Source organism: Rattus rattus, chromosome 1 (assembly GCF_011064425.1).
Source record: "Rattus rattus isolate New Zealand chromosome 1, Rrattus_CSIRO_v1, whole genome shotgun sequence".
NCBI lineage: Eukaryota > Metazoa > Chordata > Mammalia > Rodentia > Muridae > Rattus > Rattus rattus.
This window is the reverse complement of record NC_046154.1, coordinates 269,294,262-269,312,305: the sequence shown is the minus strand read 5'-3', so window position 1 is coordinate 269,312,305 and position 18,044 is coordinate 269,294,262. Positions and strand designations below refer to the sequence as shown.

The 18,044-nt window shown below is 43.9% G+C and overlaps 1 protein-coding gene and 1 pseudogene across 1 annotated transcript in view; both read left to right on the top strand.

Moving 5' to 3' along the window:
* The first annotated feature begins 1,638 nt into the window (after positions 1 to 1,638).
* On the top strand, positions 1,639 to 2,133 carry LOC116890400 (annotated as a pseudogene).
* Positions 2,134 to 6,223: 4,090 nt separating this feature from the next.
* Scaf11 (SR-related CTD associated factor 11) overlaps positions 6,224 to 18,044 on the top strand; it is a 51,921-nt gene continuing 40,100 nt past the window's right edge. Inside the window, exon 1 of the mRNA XM_032885519.1 lies at positions 6,224 to 6,329. The gene's annotated coding sequence lies outside the window, so the exon portion shown is untranslated. The remainder of the gene's footprint in view (positions 6,330 to 18,044) is intronic.

The window sequence follows — 18,044 nt, the reverse complement described above, 5'->3', positions numbered from 1 at the left end:
GGAGAAGAATCTTCACGTCTGCCGCCCGCCGTGTTCTCCCTGCTCCTTCTCTGCTGCTTCTCCCTCTCCTTCTAAAACCTCTGTTCCCGCCTCCCGTCTTCCTTCGTCCAATGACAGGCCTCCTTTTATCTTGCCTGCCTTCACCTGCATGATGACATCAACCTACAAGCAACTCCCTCATACAGAAGCCCAGAGTGATTCTGTGTCCGTCAAGTTGACAATCACAATGGGGGCCTAGACTCACCTAGTGTCAGTACATCAAAATTTAGTTTTGATGTCCATTAGTGTTTGTTTTATGAATAGGGAGCTCTAACATTTAATATATATATGTATGTATGTATTTATCACCATCGTCTTGATGAACTGGTCCCTTTATCAATATGTAGCAGCCATTTTTCTTTCTTCTAGTTTTGGTTTGAAGTTTATCTGTTGACTTTACCAGAATAACTCTGCCAATGTTTTAGTGTCCATTCACTTGGTAGACCATTTTTCTGCCCTTTGACACTAAGTCTGTAGGCATTTCTTGTTAGTGAGGTGTGTTTCTTGTAGACAAAAGACAGTTGCGTCTAGTTTTTAAATCTAGTCTGTCTGTCTGCAGCTCTTTACAAGAATTAGTAAATATCTCTCTAAAATAACACAAAACATTCAGGGCCCCAACTCGCCAATAAAGAACTGCGGTGTCTCCTGTCCTCCACTTGTCTGTTGCGTGGCAACATGCTTGCCTGAAGGTCATTTTGTGACTGTCCCTGTGTGTCTTTCCCTAACCAAGTGCTTTGTTCTGTCTTTATTGAATGTTGTTATCCAGATGATGATTCCAGGCAAGGCCTGCCTTTGTGATGGGACTCAGGTGACCTCTGCTCATGACCTTGCTTAACCCTGAGACTATAAACTTTCTGGTGCTCTAAATGAAGTTGGCGATTGCATGAGACTTTAGTCTGCCTTCTTTTTAAGCTCCATTTTCCTGGGTCCCACCACCGATAGTGTGGTGATATGTGGGAGGTCGTGGTGCTGAGATTAAGTGGCCATCCAGTGCTCAGCCGTAAGCACGATACCTGGATCACCCCCTCCAAGGTTTAGTGACCATTGTAGATGCAGGGCAGAAAGGATAGAAGTGTCAGGCATGAAATGCTCGTGTATGGCTATGACATCCATGAATTCCCAACAGCTATGGTTGCTGGCATAGACCCTGCACAGGAATGAGCCTCGGGAAGCTAATGGCAGTAGGGGGCTACTGAGGAAGAGGAAGTCATTACCCTCAGTGATGTAATCACTAGTGAGATGGTTAGCTCCGTACAGAGCATTAAACCTGCGTCCACGCGAATGGCCCTGTTCAAACCTGACAGGTCACAAATAAAATAAAATAAAAACGAAACTAAAAGTCATGAATTGGGTTAGGAACTGGGGAACAAGAGGTGAGGGACAATGGAAGTCCAGCAGGAGAGATAATCGCAACCAGAATGTGTTATACACATGCATCAAGGTGTTTAATAAATTAAAAAATAACAAACAGGCAAACTAACATCTCTCTTGCTTCCGTGAGACTGTGGACCAGGAGTGGTGTCTGTAGGCCCAGATACCGTGACCAGGAGTGACGTAAGCCACTATCAGGCTCCCTTAGGTAAATATTTTCATAAACTTATGGGAAGAAAGGACTTTGAGACATGACTTGATATGATTCCTGTTACGTTTCTTTCCCAAACAGATTTGCAGAAAAATGAAACTCTGGATCACTTGACTCGTCTGAGCGGGGCCAATCAGCCCAGGCATCTTCTGTTGTAATCTGATGCTGTCCTCAAACCCCTTTCCTCGGAGTTCAGTTTCTGTGTGTTAAAACATCTCGCTCCTCAGGTTTCGCTCACATGCTGACTTGTCTCTACCCAGTGGAGGCTGGCGATGAGTGCCTGCGCTGGAGGCTCGGCAGACTGCATGTAGACATTTCCGCGGCAGGGGATTTCATTCAGGACGTTTTGTACTGGGAGAGGTTTATCTGAAGGCTATTTTGAGAATGAAGCAACTGGAGGATAGGAAGCCTTTGGAAATCTTATCATTAACCGGACATAGGACCAGAGTAGACACTGATACAAAGGTGGACTTCTCTGTACGGGGTCAGGTGACTTGTGTGACAAGCCCTGAGGTGGAAGCACCGGAAGCTTATTTACCGCATCCAGACCCACCCTTGGATAGCCTCGAAATCTGACGGGCAGAAGCTTGTGTTAGGCCAACACTGGCCTGCTGAGATGGAATTCTGGGAAGGACCCAGTGCTTCCAGGGACACATGGGGACGGGAGGCAGTGTTTAAGATGGACTGTAATGTATGGTGAACTATCTAGGTGAGTGACTATGCAAACCTGGAACATGGACTGGGTGACCAAGGTAGGTTTGTGGAGGTGCAGTCAAGTCTCTCTTGCATATCTAGAGTGCGCACACACACACACACAGACACAGACACACACACACACACACACATATATATATATATATATACACACACACACACATATATATATATTTTCTGGAGTGTGGGAAATATGATTTAAATTTGTCTAGTTGAGAAGGAAATCAACTACCAACACTGAAAGACTTTGCCTCTGAGGACAGAGGTATCTGCCTGCAGCCAGGATTTTTGTTCCGATGCCAAACGCACTGTCTGTAGCTTGGTGATCAGCCACTACATCAAGACATTTGACATAGCAAACTGGCCTTTGAAGATGTCGCTGCCCTGCTGTTTGACAACTGTTACCTGTACACCATGGACTAACACACAGAACCCAGTTATCGCTAGAGGGTAGGACCTCAAAGAGAGTACAGACTTCTGGCATCCTGGATAAATGGAAACGCACGTAAAATGACATGTGGCCAACCATGTCAGCAATGGTTGGCCACAGTGTTCGCTTGGTGGTATAAAGGGGCTGAGGTCAGGATTGACCAGCATGGATTTTGACTGCTAGGGCTGTGGGGTTCTGGTGCCACCCACGTCTGTGGCAATTTACCACGTGATTCAACATTCACAGCTGGGGTACCATTCATTGCATGGTGTACACTCATTTATGTCTGTTTACCAGTGGTTGGGGCTGGAGCTGGGAGGGTTTGCTTTACTGACTTACAGTGAAGAGCTAATGGGGCACACCACTGACTCCCTCTGTACTTGGCTATGTTGATCAGTGTTCAGAGACTGTACTTGGAGGTTCATCTCTTTTGAGTGGAATATTGACTTCAATAAAGCTACATTATTTTGTGATGTTCCTGTAAAATAAGTTTTCCTTTAGCACTTATTTTCCATTCTTTAATATGAATATTGCACATTTGACCACATTTTGTTCATGAGTCCTACCTCTATACCTTTTTGAATTTGTAAACTTTTATTGATGTAAACTCACAGATTAAACGGGAAACCTCCTCTGCTATATAAAAACTGGATATAAAAACACGGGGTTATTTGTTCAAAACTGCCAAGGGGTTAAGTAACCCAAGGTCTTTACACCATGATTTCTTCTCTTAATGCGGATTTTGTCTTGTATTCTATTCATAAAAGACAGGCTATAGCAATTATTTCCGACAAACCCATAAAGAGCTATACATTGGTCACCCTTCTTTTCAAAGCTGCCACTATGGGCTTCTGTCACACTGTGGAAGGCTGGTTGTCTAGGAAAGCATGACACGGTTGTGCATTTTGATGAAGGTATTTTTATGGGCACCATTTGTACTTTTTTGCAAATCTCTTTTGAGGGGGGGTGGACTGGAGAGATAGCTCAGGCCAATCTTAGCATTCTTCTTCCAGATGAGCTGGGGTTGAGTACCAGCAACGACATGCTGGCTAATAACCATCTGCGAGTCCAGCTCCGGGGGCTGTCTCCCTCTTCAGACATACATGTGAGCAAAATAACCGTACACATAAAAAACGAACTAAAACTTGTTTGTATGTGTATGTCTGTTCATGGGGTACTTCTCTGTGCAAGTGAAAGTGTATGCGTCCCACAGTGCACATGTGGAGGTCAGAGGACCACCTTGGGTACTGATTCTTGCCTTCTACTCTCTATAGGACGGTCTGGTGTCACTGAGAGTAGGCTGGTTGACACGCTAGCTTCTGAGGTCTCTCGTCCCGGCACCTCTCATCTCTCAGTGAGAGCACTGCAATTACGATGCCTGCTATGGTGCCCAGCTTTACATGGGTTCTGGGGAGTCAACCTCAGGCCCTCAGGCTTGTGTGGTAAGCACTTAATGAGACATCTCCCTAGCTCTCATTTGTTTGTGATTATAAGTGAGTCTAAAATAGTAACCAGTATGCCAACTCCATCTACTTTATCCATTTTATAGTTACCCTCTTTTATAAATTAAAAAATGGAAATAAAACATTTTTGTCATGCAAACGCAGTAAAGAGAATACTATATATAGAAACAGAACAAGAGACAGCCTATTACAATGCACCTTCTTTTCTATTAAGAGTATTGAGTGGGTGGGAGATGGATGGGGAGGAGAGGAGGCGGTCAAAGGGCACACGGTTTTAGTTAGGCAGGAGGAGTCGTTTCTGGTGCTCTGTTACCCAGCACGAAGGTCACAGAGTGGGTCTTAAATATAATGAACACAAAAAGGAGAGCAATAAATTTGAAGTAGGATATCCGGAGTTTGAAGATCGGTCTGCGTAGTGAGATTCTGCATTAAAAAAATTAAAAAAAATATATAAAATATACACAAAAGGATATTGCAATGCACATCTTCACCGGGAACTACTCTTGCTGATAAAATTCTCTAGTGTGAATTCTGGAGCCTGAGTGTACACAGGAAAGCTAAACTTCATCTCTGCAGGACGGACGGCTAACAGTGCCTTTGATCTGATTCTGTCACGCATCGGTTTCAACAGGTTTTTAAGTTCTCCTAACCACCAGCTTCAATCGTCATCATCACAAGAGAAAGGTCCCTCAGAAAGTCTTGTTTCATTAGAACAAAGTATTTTAAGACCTCTCAACCACTGCAAAATACCTGCATACAGCAACACCATCAAGTTCCCAAACCGATGAAGATAGCGCATTGCAAAGCAGCGGACTTTAGGATACAAGGCTGCCATTCATGCATTCGTAAGCAGTTATTTACCCAGTCCCTTGCTGGTGCTCGGCTCTGTCAAGAGCTTGGTGTGACGTGACGGGAATTGAAGAGCCAAGCAGCACAGGATGAGGGTGCCAGGGAAGCGACAAGATCAGAGAGGAGGGCAGGGGATGTTGCAGCCAGCAGTCAGGGAGAACGCGGAGATATCAGCGATCGGCTGGGCTCGAAGTGGGAAGGGAACAGCCCGGGCTGGGGTGGCCAGGCGACAGCGTGGGCAGCAAGAGGACAACTAGGAAAGGCGAGAGCGTGGGCTCGGGGGTGAAAAAGCCAGCGCCTGACGAAAAGCCTGTAAAGGCTTCACCTCCGAGGTGCAACAAAAGATCCGAGGGCGCTGCAGGGCAGGACATCGCCGAGTGACTGAAAGTGGAAGCACTTAAAGCCAGCCATGCTCGGTTAGCCTCGGTGACGCGGGCTTAGGGAGTGGGAGGTTGTCCCCGAGCTGGCCGGCCGCCGTGCACGTGCTCCTGGCCAGCTGGCCGAGTACTTCATCCGTGCCAAGAACGCACGAGTTCTTCTCAGGACTGCAGACTCTCCAAAACATCTTTATTGTCCCCACGGACCCTGCCAGGAAAGGCCACAAGAGAGCGGCGGGGGAGGCGGGGGAGGCGGAGGAGGAGGAGGAGGAGGAGGAGGCGGAGGAGGCGGAGGAGGATGTCTGAGAGCCGCGCGTGCGCGTAGTGCTCCGAGCGACAGGAGGGCGGGGCGAGGAGAATGTTTCCCAGAAGCCCCGGCCACTCGCAGCCGCCGGAGCTCCCGCTCTCCGGCCAGGCGGCGTGCCCCGCCCACCACGTCCGTCCGCCCGTCGCAGCTTGCCGGCGCCCCCTGGAGGTCCGGTGGAGCACTGCGGCGCCCGCGAGCAAGCAGCGTGCGGCGGGTCCAGCCGCTCGCCCGCCCGCCCGCCCGCCCGCGTCGTCACCACAGCGCGCCGACCTGTGGCGGCGCGGCTGAGCCCGGCGGAGGGAGGGAGGGTGGGAGGGAAAAAGGGAGGGAGCCGCCAGACACGGCGGGGGAGGGGAGCGGCGGTGGCGCAAGCCGCGCGGAGCAGCGCTGCCCGGGTCTCCTGCTGCGTGGCTGCGTGCTCCCGACCCGGCCGTCCGAACCCGTGGGCCCGCGCGCGCTTCTGAGCGTCCGGAGGAGTCCATGGTGCAGAACTTAGCGGCGGACTGACGGACACCGGGCCTCCTGCGCTGGCGCGGCCGCCGGAGCGACGCCTGGACCTCGGCCTGAGGTAAACACGGCCGGCCTGGGAGAGCGGATGGGGCCGCCCGGGTTGCAGCGCGGTGCGGCGGGGGATAGGGGGGTGGCGCGGGCAAAGTTTGGGGCTCGCGCGCGGCTCGGGCGGCGTCTTTCGCTGCGAGCAAAGTTGGAGCCGCGGCCCGGGGCGGAGGTCCGGGTTCGGCGCGCGCGGGGCCTAGGAGCTGGGCGGCGCGGGCTGCGGGGCCTCGGCCGAGGCAGGAAGGGGCTCCAGGCCCGGCCTGCGGCTCCCCCACCCCCAGTGGGAACGTGTCGGCCGGGCTTCCGGGCGCTCCCAGGCTGGCTGCTCTACCCTGGAGTTCGCATTCGTCCGCGAGCCTCCGGGCCCCGCTGGTGAAACCAAACTTCACTGGGCTGTGACCTCTCCAGCGCCTGAATGAGGAAGAGCCGGCGCCTGGCCTCGGCCTTTCCCTCGGCGGCCGCCTCCCCACCCCCGCCTCGATTTTTTAAAAACCCGCTGCCTGGGCTGAGGAGGATCAAACCGTCCTGGAGACCGAAACTCAGGCTGGCCACTCACCCCGCCTTAGACCCGGGGATTTTGTGCGCTTTAGAAAGATTTACAGGTCCGTCTGGCACGGGTCTCGAGGCGTTAGTTTAAAGGACACCTGGTTGCAATGGAGGGAAACGTTCCCAGGTTGAAATGGTGAACTACACTCCCCTTGCGTTCATGTGTGTGATGCGGGATTACAGTAGTACGGAGCTAATCGTCTTAATGTGTAATGTAGTAAACAATACGTGATGTAAGTTTCACGTTCTGGTTGGACTGTGCGGAACTACCGTCGTGCAGTGCTGGCCACAGCTTTTTCTTTTTCATTCATTTTGGATTACATCCTGGCTACCGTCCTTATACTAGCGGCGGACTAACATGTTTAGGCAAAACTGACGAAAAAGTTTTTAGTATGCCTTGACTAATAGATGCTAGTGTTAAAGTTACAGTTTGGGCAGTTTTTTGCAGTTTTCTCTGAATTTTGGGCAAAGCATATCAATAAATGCATGTTCTCGTTTTCAAGGAAAAGGTAACTCATGTATGATTTGTTTGCCGCAGCCCCACAGCAGTGAAGGCAGTAGATTCTTAGCCCTTGTATTTAACCGGTATTTTTAGTAAAATTTTATTGTGTAATCCTGTCTCTACACACCATGGGTTTTTTCCTCCTCTGCTTTGGCACTCGGCTTAACCGTTTTACTATTATTTAAAGCCAGAAGGAAAAGGTTGGCAGTTGTTTTTGTGGTAGTTGTTTTTTTACCCAATTTAAAAAAAAACATTTAAAATATCTTTAGAAATGAGTTAATTTGTGTTTTGTTTATGCAGTCTTTTTTTTTTTTTTTTCTTTATCATTTTCAAGACAGGGTTTCTCTGTGTAGCCCTATCCATCCTGGAACCCGCTCTGTAGATCAGGCTGGCCTCAGACTCAGAGATCTGCCTGCCTCTGCCTCTTCACTTTTGGGATTAAAGGCTTTCCCACCATTGCTCCACTTTCAGTCAGGTTTTCAAAGATTAACAGTTCTGACTGTAGCTTCCCTTTAGCTAATAGTTTTTCTTTTCCCGGTGCTTGTAAATAGGTAAACATTCAGTTTTACTATAGCAGAATTTATCTTTCAGATTGAAGTACGTTTTAAGTTTTTAGTTGGTTTAAACTTGAATGCTGTTGCCCTTCTGTAAATATACTGAAAAGGCAGTCTTCAGTATGACAAAAGAGAAAAATACAAAAGAAAGCGTAAATTAGGTTACTTAAAAATGTACGGAGAAAATTTTAAGAACATTCTTCCTGGGATTCCTTTATGTAGTCATGGGCCTTCTATTAGGTATGCTTAATCTTCCCATCATCCTAGAGCACCAATCAGTTTATGAGCGGTTTTCATGAGAACGAACCTAGCATGCTGTCAATTTGTCACTGACCTTTAGTAATGAACTGTGATGGTGACTTCCCATCAGCCTAAGGACTGCACAATCTAGGTACTTCAATGCAAGATAGTTGTTAGACCACCGTTCCAAGAGGGCAGCGTGCCTCAAAGTAGTAAAAGCTACTTACAAAACGATGTGTGCTGTGCATCCCAGCATCTGCTCTTGTCTTTTAGTGATGTAAATAGTTTCTGCCTTACCTTGCCTACTGAAACTCAGGTGAGTTTTATATATCATATAGCTCACGGTGGCCTTGAACTTCTGACCCTCCTGCCTCTGCCTCCCAAGTACTGGGAGTTACAGTTGTACTGGTTTGTTTTTTTTAAAACATTTGTTTTGTTATTTACTTATATATGTCCATGGAGGCCAGAAAGAGGTCTGAGGTCTCCTGGAGCTAGAGTTCTATGGACAGTTGTGAACCACCAGATGTGGGTATTGGGAACGGAATTCTGGGTCTCTTGAAGAACAAGCACTCTTACCTGCTGAGCCATCTTTCTAGTCTCCAAACCCAAATTCTTAAAATTCAGTTCCTCACCTTGTACTTCGTTTTGCCTCTGAGCAGCGATGACTGTGGCAAGCTGAAGACCTAGAGTTACAATAGCCAGCCAGTGTCATGGTCTGGTAGTAGGGGACTTTTGTGGACCTGAGATGGCTCATTGGGTAAACGCCACCTGAGTGTCCAGTCCTTGGAACTCATACAAAGATGAAAGTTGCCCTCTGGCCTCAGTATGTGTGCCATGTTGCACATCCATACCCTAGCACAGTAGTAATAAATGAATTGAAAAATATATTTAGAATTTTATTCCTAAGAATTACCTTTGAATTTTGTCCTTTTTTAAAAATTGAAGTTATGGCACAATGAAATTTCAATATGAGAATTTTAAAACCATCTTCTCTTGCTTGGAAAATAACTTTCTAAAAAGACAAACTCAACACCATCACCATTTATCTTTGTTAACCCATAGTCTTTAACACTCTCCAGTCAGAATGAGTCTTTTGTATTAGATTATGTTACTTCCCTTCTCAAATGGCTTTCTTTCTCAGTCCCAGTAAATCCATAGTTCTCACTGAGGCCTTTACATAACTTTGAAGTTACTTAGATTTCCTCTCTGACTCCATCTGCTTACCTTTCCTCCAACCACATTTCTCCAGTGCTGCTGAGGTGTTCTCTCATTGTCCCATCTGAAACAGCATCTCCATATCCCATACTTCCTATTGCATTTTATGTCAGTTTTTCCCCCACAACATTTTATCTCTTTCTAACATACCACTGAATTTATTAACACGTTTATTATGTTTCTTCAGTTTAAAGCAACTTCCATGAAAACAGGTTTTTGTCTTAGTTTTTTCTTCTTACATTTATTTATATTGCAAGTGTGTGTGCCTGTGCACATACAGCCTAGGAATGGAGCTCAGAGGGCAGCTGGGGGAAGTGAGTTCTCTTACAGACCTTAGCGATCAGACTGAGTCACCAGACTCTGTATCAAGTGCCCTTACCTGCTGAGTCATCTCACTGGCCCAGGGGTTGTCATTCTGTCAATGGTTTACTCCTAAAAATGTGAACAATGCACAGCACTGTAGTAGGTAATGACAACTATTTTGTAGATTCATATGAGTTCTGTAACTATTAAAGCTAGTATTACAGTTTTTAAAAGTTTGTTATAGTTTATTAAGTCTCAACTCTTGAATAATTTGCCAAATTATTTACGTTTATGTATATAGACCATGTTCACATAGAGTCCACCTATTTTTTTTTAATGTGTGCACACATGTATGTGTCTCTTGAGTGTCTGTTCACACGTGCGCTTGGGTGGCTGCAGAGGCCAAAACTTCAGGTGTTTGCAAGCCACTTGATTCACATGATGGCGGCTGAGATTTAAACTCTGGTCCTCATTATTGAACAGCAAGGTTTTGTTTGTTTGTTTTTGTTTTTGTTTTTACCGCTGAGCTACCCCTGTAGCCCAGGAGAAGAAGAGTGGCAGTTTTATGGCTTTAAATCTGCCATTTGTGGAAACAGAAATCCTAGAGTACTTAGCTAAAAGCAAAGTGGTGTGACCTGTCTTTTGTTTTAAAAAAAAGTTCCTTTAGAAGCTCTGTTGGATCTTTCTTGGTAGTTTGGTAGGATAGACAGAATTGGCATTATGGTGCTCGGCCTTGGAGGAGGGGCAGCAGTAGTATATATGGGAAGATCTGTGTGGAGGCTTTTAGCAGTAGTCAGGGGAGATGCAAAACATTGAATAGGTAATTGGAACAATAGATATGGATGAAATTGCCCATGGGAGGGAACATAACTAGGAAGAAAACTAGAGATGCCCTAGAATGGAAACATAGTTACCTTAAAAAGTTGACTGGAAGAATGTAAGCTCCCAGAGAACACTGAAGGTCAGAAGAGCCTGAGTTGAATGTGTTGTTACAGAAGCCACAGTGTCTCAAGAGGAGTGTAGTTGGTACGGTGGAATGTGGATGAACATTGGATAAGAACTACAGTTTTGTTAGATGTGAAACATATTGGCTTATTGACCAAGTAGGACTTTTTTTCAAATTGGTGTTTGTGGAATTGCTCGACTAGTTCTAAAAGTGCTGAAATCAGTTTAAGAAATTATTAACCACGGTGTAGAAGACACCTAATTAATAATTGCTGGTAGCCAATCTGCTGTGGGTGCTTTGCCTCTTAGTTGCAGTAGCTTTGTAATATTCGATGTGTTAGTCTGTTTTACAGAAATGACTTGAACCTCTAGAGCGATTAAATGACTTAAGTGTTAGAGTTTCTGCTTCATATCTATATGTTGGGCCATCTAATGTTAGCTTATAGATAGGCATTATATCAGTTGTCCTTCCAACCTTTAGATCATTGCTGTCTAGTAGACATTTCTGTGATGTAAATATTTCTATCTCCATTGCTGATAACAAGAAGAAATCTGGCTGGTGTAATTGGGGAACTAGGGAGTGTGGTTACCTGTGGTTGGTTACCTGTCTGGACCTTGGTGGTTATAGAGTAAAAGCCATTGAGACTTTCCTAAACCTGAAGAGTCCTTTAAAGTAGGAGTGAAGGGCTGCTGATTTAGTTCAGTGGTGGAGTGTTGCTTAACGGGTACAAGGATTCTGTCTCTAACCCCCACCCCCAAAAGGGAAAGTGTTTACTCTAAAACAGTGGGGTTTTTTTTGCCTTCCTAATAATAGAGTTTCTCACGTTGTGGTGACTCCAACTGAAAAATCGTCTCTTGTTGTCACTGTTATGCATTGTAATGTAAACGCTTTTTGGAGATGAGGTTTGCTGTCAGGGTAGTGGCCCACAGGTTGAGAACCACTCTCTAACCTAACTGCTTTGATTATGTAGGACTTTTAGGTGTTGTACGTTTTGTAGGTTATTTAATTGAAAGCTTTAGAAGAGTTGTAAGTCTAAACATTTAAAAAACCCTGAACCATGCGATTCAGTTGCAGATGCAGTCTTAATCTTAAATGAATGCATTTTTGTTCTGTTGTTATTTGATTTTGTTTTTGTTTTTTTTTAAAGTTTAATCTTTTCATTTATTTATTTATTTATTTATTTGGTTCTTTTTTTCGGAGCTGGGGACCGAACCCAGGGCCTTGCGCTTCCTAGGCAAGCGCTCTACCACTGAGCTAAATCCCCAACCTTGATTTTGTTTTTTCAATACAGGGTTTCACTCTGTAGCTCTGGCTATCCTGGAACTCACTATGTAGATTAGGCTCAAACTCACAGAAATCCTCCTGCCTCTGCCTCCCAAGTGCTGGGATTAATGGTACTCAGTTATGTTATGTACTAATAATGTAAGTATCAAGGTCAGATAATTAATCTTGGTATATTACCACTGTCTAACCTCCGACCTCATTGTTTTGCCAGCTTTCTTAGTAATTTGGTAACAAAAACATTCTGGTTTACATTTCATTTTAATGTCTCTTTAGACTGTTATGTTAACCTAGAAAAATCTTAAGATCTCAGTAACTAGTTGATATTTTGTAGGAAAGTATTCTGAGATTAAAGGCCCATTTTTTTTTTCTTTTTTCTTTTTTTCGGAGCTGGGGACCGAACCCAGGGCCTTGTGCTTGCTAGGCAAGCGCTCTACCACTGAGCTAAATCCCCAACCCCAAAGGCCCATTTTTTAATGAACCCGATACTTATTTATCTTCACTTGTCCAGACTTGGTCCGTGAAGGAGTCCTTTAGTGCAGTGTCTGTTAGCCTTTCTTTTCTGCTGCTTTGAGTATGTTGAGAACTTACTCTTGGGGTGGGCTGGGATGAGGGGGTGTTGAATGTGAAATAGAAAATAAGATAAGAAAAAGTTGGGGATCTTGCATACCAGGAATTAGCTTTACAAGTCCTTTTTTATCCCCACAACAGTGAGGTTAGATTTTTATTGTCTTATCTTTAAAGTACTTTGTTCTATATGTTCTGAACTTTCAACTGTGAGCAAACAAAACTTAACTTGCCATATGGGAAAGGGTGTTGTGTTTGTGTTTGTGTTTAATGCCAGGGGAAAGAATTCTTAGAAGCCTTCAGAACAGTTTTTGCTTAATAAAATTCCTTCACTCAGCACACAAATCTGAGAATCAAACTCAGGTTGCTTGTAAGGCAAGTACTGTGACAGTTCAAACCTCTTATCGCGCATTGTAGCTCTTTTCACCTGTGGGTCACGACTTCTTAGGTGCGGGTGGGGGGTGTCACAGATCAGACATCCTGCCCATCAGATATTTACATTATGGTTTATAAGAGTAGCAGATTTACAGTCATGATGTAGTAATGAAGTAATTTTATGGTTGGGGGTCACACAACATGAACTGTATCAAAGGGTCCCAGCAGTGGTTGAGAACACTGCATGCATTAATGCAGTCTCTTAAAGACTAGTGTTGGTACCGCGTGACTGTCAGGTGTAAGAACGTGTGATGCCTCCTCACAGTATCAGTGGAGCTCGGCTTTAAGTAGGCTCTCACTGTCAGACAGTAGTGCTCCCCATTATCTCTCTGCCTTCTGGCCAGGACCTACAGCTTTCTTAAGCAAATTGGACTGAATTCGCCCTGAAAAAGTTCTTAAACAGTTTTTTCTTTACTGTGATTAGTCAGTAGTTACTCCTCTCTGAATTTCTTAGACACTCCTTCTCTGTATCACACATTTGGCACTTCGTATGTGCAGTCTTCATTTTCTGTGTCTTATTTTTCTAACTGTATAGGAAAGGGAACAGTATCTTAATTTACATTGTTCTTATATTCCTGTGTCAGGCTCCACACCCTAACACAAAATAAAATAAAGGAAAACATTATTAAGATAGCATGTTGTTTTGAAAATTCCCAGAGCAATGAACCTTTCAGGTTATATATGGTATTCCATTGTAAATACGGTTGCAGCACTAGTGTTTGCCTGATAACCTGTAAGAAAACATGCCTGTAAGAAATAATGCTAGTGTTCCAATGGGGAATAATGTTACTAACTTTAAGAAAAATTGTAAGCTATCATTCACTTGAAAGCCTTATTGTGAAGGAACTTTTTAGGTAGTGTGACTTTAGTGCAGTACTGTATTTCTGTAGGAACAGTTAATTAGTAACATAATATGAGTGAAATATGGACCAGTAATTGTCTTTACTGCTGAAAAACAGCTACAGATGGCAGGAGGGATGACTGAGCTCTTAAGAGCACTGGCTGCTTTTTCAGAGGGCCTGGGTCCAATTCCCAGCACCCACATGCGACTCCCCGCCAGCTGTGACTCCAGTTACAGAGGTATTGGCCTCTGAGCACCACGCATGTGAGCGATACACAGAATTAAACAAGGCAAAACATCCATAGGTATTTAAAAAGTCTTAAAACTGCCACAGGAGTAATAAAGTTGAAACTATTGGGGGAGCCAATATAAATAAGCTTTAAATTAAGTTTAAAATACATTTCATATTAATTACATAGCTATTCCAGCTTTCTTGATATTGTTTGTGTGGCATGTTTTTCCATGTTTTATAAAAAGAGACTTACACTTTTATGTTGATATATAAAGTGAATTTCTTAGGGAGTTAGGAATACAATTCAGCTTTTTCTCTGCCTCTGCCTCCAACCGTGCGTGCATGCCTGCGTGTGTTATTTGGCATATATATGCCACAGTATATATAGAGGTCAGAGGACAATCTCAGATTTTGGTCCTCACTATTTCCTGTGTTTGAGACAGATAGGGGAGTTGGGAGATAAGAGGGGAAGAAGAAGTCATAGTGATGGAATCTTCAGGGGACATGGACAGGAAAGGATGGCAGGGAAACTTCTCAGCTAATGTACATTTTGAGAGGGGATAGTTTCTCTTTTAGGGTGATAGAAATGTTTTTAAACTTGATTGAAGTGGAAACTTGAGGGTTCTTTGGAAAGTCAGTCGTGTTGGATGGTGTTTTGCCGGGGTACACATGTGAAGGAGTGTTTTTCTGAAGCCGACACAGGAGAAAGGATGTTCTGCTAAAGCAAGCCCGTGAAAGAACACATGATGCTAACGACACACATGTATCGGTCATCTTACACTGTGTGTTGAGCTCCATTTGTCAGGACTCCATAGAGAGGAACTCGCCGAAAAGCTTCCGGTGCTGTGCTGTGGCTTCTTGCTGCTTCTGTGGCCTCAGGCTGATTGACAGATGATGTCAGCTGAGGCAAGACCTGTGGAGAGCACGAGATGTGTGGAGGGTATAAATAGTCTCCATGGACAGGGCAGTGACGGAGCTGAGCTGGATTTGTTTGTAGAGGTAGCTGTGTGAAATGCTTGTGGGTCTTGCGTCTTTGCTGAGAGAGGCACAGCAGAGAATTTCTGGAGTTTCTCCAGGCTCTTCCTGCTGACTCTTGCTGAGGTGCTGAGGTGGAGGCCGAGGCCTGGCTGTCTCTACGAGGTCATGCCATGGCTGCTGATTTGTATTTGCTATTCCAACTCTACTAAACTGGACTGCTGATTTCCAGACAACACAGACGGGAGTTGCTCCAAAGAACCTATTTTTTTTTTTTTAAAGATTTATTTATTTATTTTATGTACAGCATTCTGCCTGCATATGTGACTGCAGGCCAGAAGAGGGCACCAGATCTCATTACAGATGGTTGTGAGCCACCATGTGGTTGCTGGGAATTGAACTCATGACCTCTCATGACCTCTGGAAGAGCAGTCAGTGCTCTTAACCACTGAGCCATTTCTCCAGCCCAAACCTATTTTTTTTAAAGATAAACACACACGCACAGACAGACACACACACGCACATATATACAGTTGATGTCTTCAGACACACCAGAAGAGGGCGTTGGATCCCCTTATACATGGTTGTGATCCACCGTGTAGTTTCTGGGAATGGAACTCAGGTCCTCTGGAAGAGCAGGCAGTACTCTTTACCACTGAGCCATCTCTCCAGCCCCCAAAGAACCTTTCTAAACAGGTCCACTGCTCCCCTGCCCCCCCTCCTTTCTTTTCTACTGCTTCTGGTAGGTGGATTAAGGGAGATTAAATCATTTAAGAACCATCATTAAAATAAGTTTGAAAAAATTAAAGTTATACTTAATAGAGATACGTTCCTTTTTATTTTATATACTGTTGGGCTTGGAAATAATCTTTTATCTTTTAAGGTTGCATACAAAATATTATGTTTTATTGAGACAAGTGTGGCATGTGTGTGTCTGTCTTATACTTTGTTCTCACTGATTCCTCTTCCTAACTATCCTCTGTTTTTCTCTTATCCGGTTCCCTTTCTTCTAGTTAGGATTTCTTTTGTTTTCCTGTTAGGGCTATTTCATTACCTTATTTCCTGCTTCCTTAAGATCTCCTTTCACTTAATTCCCTTTCTAGTCTGATTACTTGTGAACACATACATGTAGACACACAAACACTCAAATTTATGTTCCATATATGGGAGAAAACATGCTATTTGTCTTAAGACAAATTTATATCACTTACTATCATAATTTTCAGTTGTATACATTTTCTTCAGATGCATTTCATTTTTCTTAATGCTTGACTGCATAAAACTCCACTGTGTATATGTACTGTATTTTTCCAGTTGTCTTGTTGATGGGCATCAGCACTTGTTCTGTTCTTCAGTAATGTGAGTAGTGCAGCGCTGTACATGTACGAGTAAGTATCACTCTGATGTATTGGCTTAGGAGTCTTTGGGATGTACTAGAGAATACTGTTACTGGGTTATGTGATGGGCTGTGTGTGTGTGGTTGTGTGGTTGTGTGTGTGTGTGTGGTTGTGTGTGTGTGTGTGTGTGTGTGTGTGTGTGTGTGTGTGTAGGAGGTTCTATTTGTGATGACCCTCCATACAGAGTTTCATAGCAGCTGTACACGTTAGAATCAATAAATAAGGGTTCTCTTTTCTGAAACCTGGCCAGTGTTTAATGTCCTTTATTTCCTAGATGACCTTTTTTTGTTTATTGCCAAGGATAGCAGACACTTCCTCAAACATTTGTTGGTCACTTGGGTTTCTTTTGAGGACTGTCTTAGTTCATTGTCTCATTTGGTAATGGGTAATTTGGATGCTTTGGTGTTTAAACTTTGCAGTTTTTTATATATACTGGATATAAACTGCCATGTAGTTGTCAAAAATCCCTCCCCCCTTTATTCTAGAGGCTTTCTCTTTAGTTCAGTGATTTGGGGAGGCATATTAGATATCTTCATACATACAAAGATAACAACAAAAATAATTTTATTATTGGGTGTCACTGCAAGATGAGGAAACTATATTAAAGGGTTGCAGCATTAGGAAGGTTGAGACCCACTTGTATTAAGATCCATTTTGACTTTTTGATCCATTTTGAGATAATTTTGTGTGGGGTAAAGGATAGATTGAGTTTCTTTTACACATGGAAGTCTAGTTTTTCCAGTTTCATTGGTTTAAAAGGTTAACATTGCATGCAAAGCCCCATCTTTAAAAAAAAAGTACTTCTGTTTTGATGGGTGTAGATTTCTGAACTTTAAGAGACTATTTGTTTAAGGCTTGTTTTGATACACCTTTAAGAAACTTGAATTAATATATGGGCTATTACTTTAGCATAGATTTGTAGAATGTTGTCTGAATAATCCCATTATTTAGAATGAATTCATTCCCCTTTTACTTTTCTCTCCTGTTCTTTTTGCTGTTAACATACTTTATTGATGCATCTTACGATGTCAGATATTCCACATCACTTTTTTTACTGAAGGCTATAAAGTCTTAATGAACACAGCAGACTGTCTGACCAGTTAGAAGTTTAATTTGAGAACCCTTTTACAATTTGTAATATTGATAGTAAGATTACATTTTGTAGAGAATCTCAATATTTTGTGATTTCTAAAGACTTGATCTGTGTTGGACTTTTCAAAAAATAAACTATTAGTGTATTTTTTTAATACTTATACGGGGTTATCCAAGTTGGCCTTGAATTTGCGATGTAACTGAGGGTGATCTGGAACCTAGATCTTTCTTCCTTCACCTTTCAAGTGCTAAGGTTACAGGCATGCAGTGCTGTGCACAGTGTGGTTCTCGGAAGGGAACCCAGGGCCACATGCACACTAGGCAAGCCCTCAGCTAACAAAGCTGTATCTTAGTCGAGTACATAATTTATTCATTTTGTTAATTTATAAATGACTGAGCCGGGGCTAGGGGAGAGGAGAGGCTTAATGGATGCCAGGACCTTGTTAGACTTTCAACACATCTTCCTCATCAGAACATAAGACAACCCTCATAACTACCCTCCCCCATAGCTCTTGTTGGCCTTGGATTGGTGGCCCTCTCACTTCAGCCTGCCAGTGCTGGGGTATTATAGACACATTTCACCCAACCTGGTGCACTTTTTA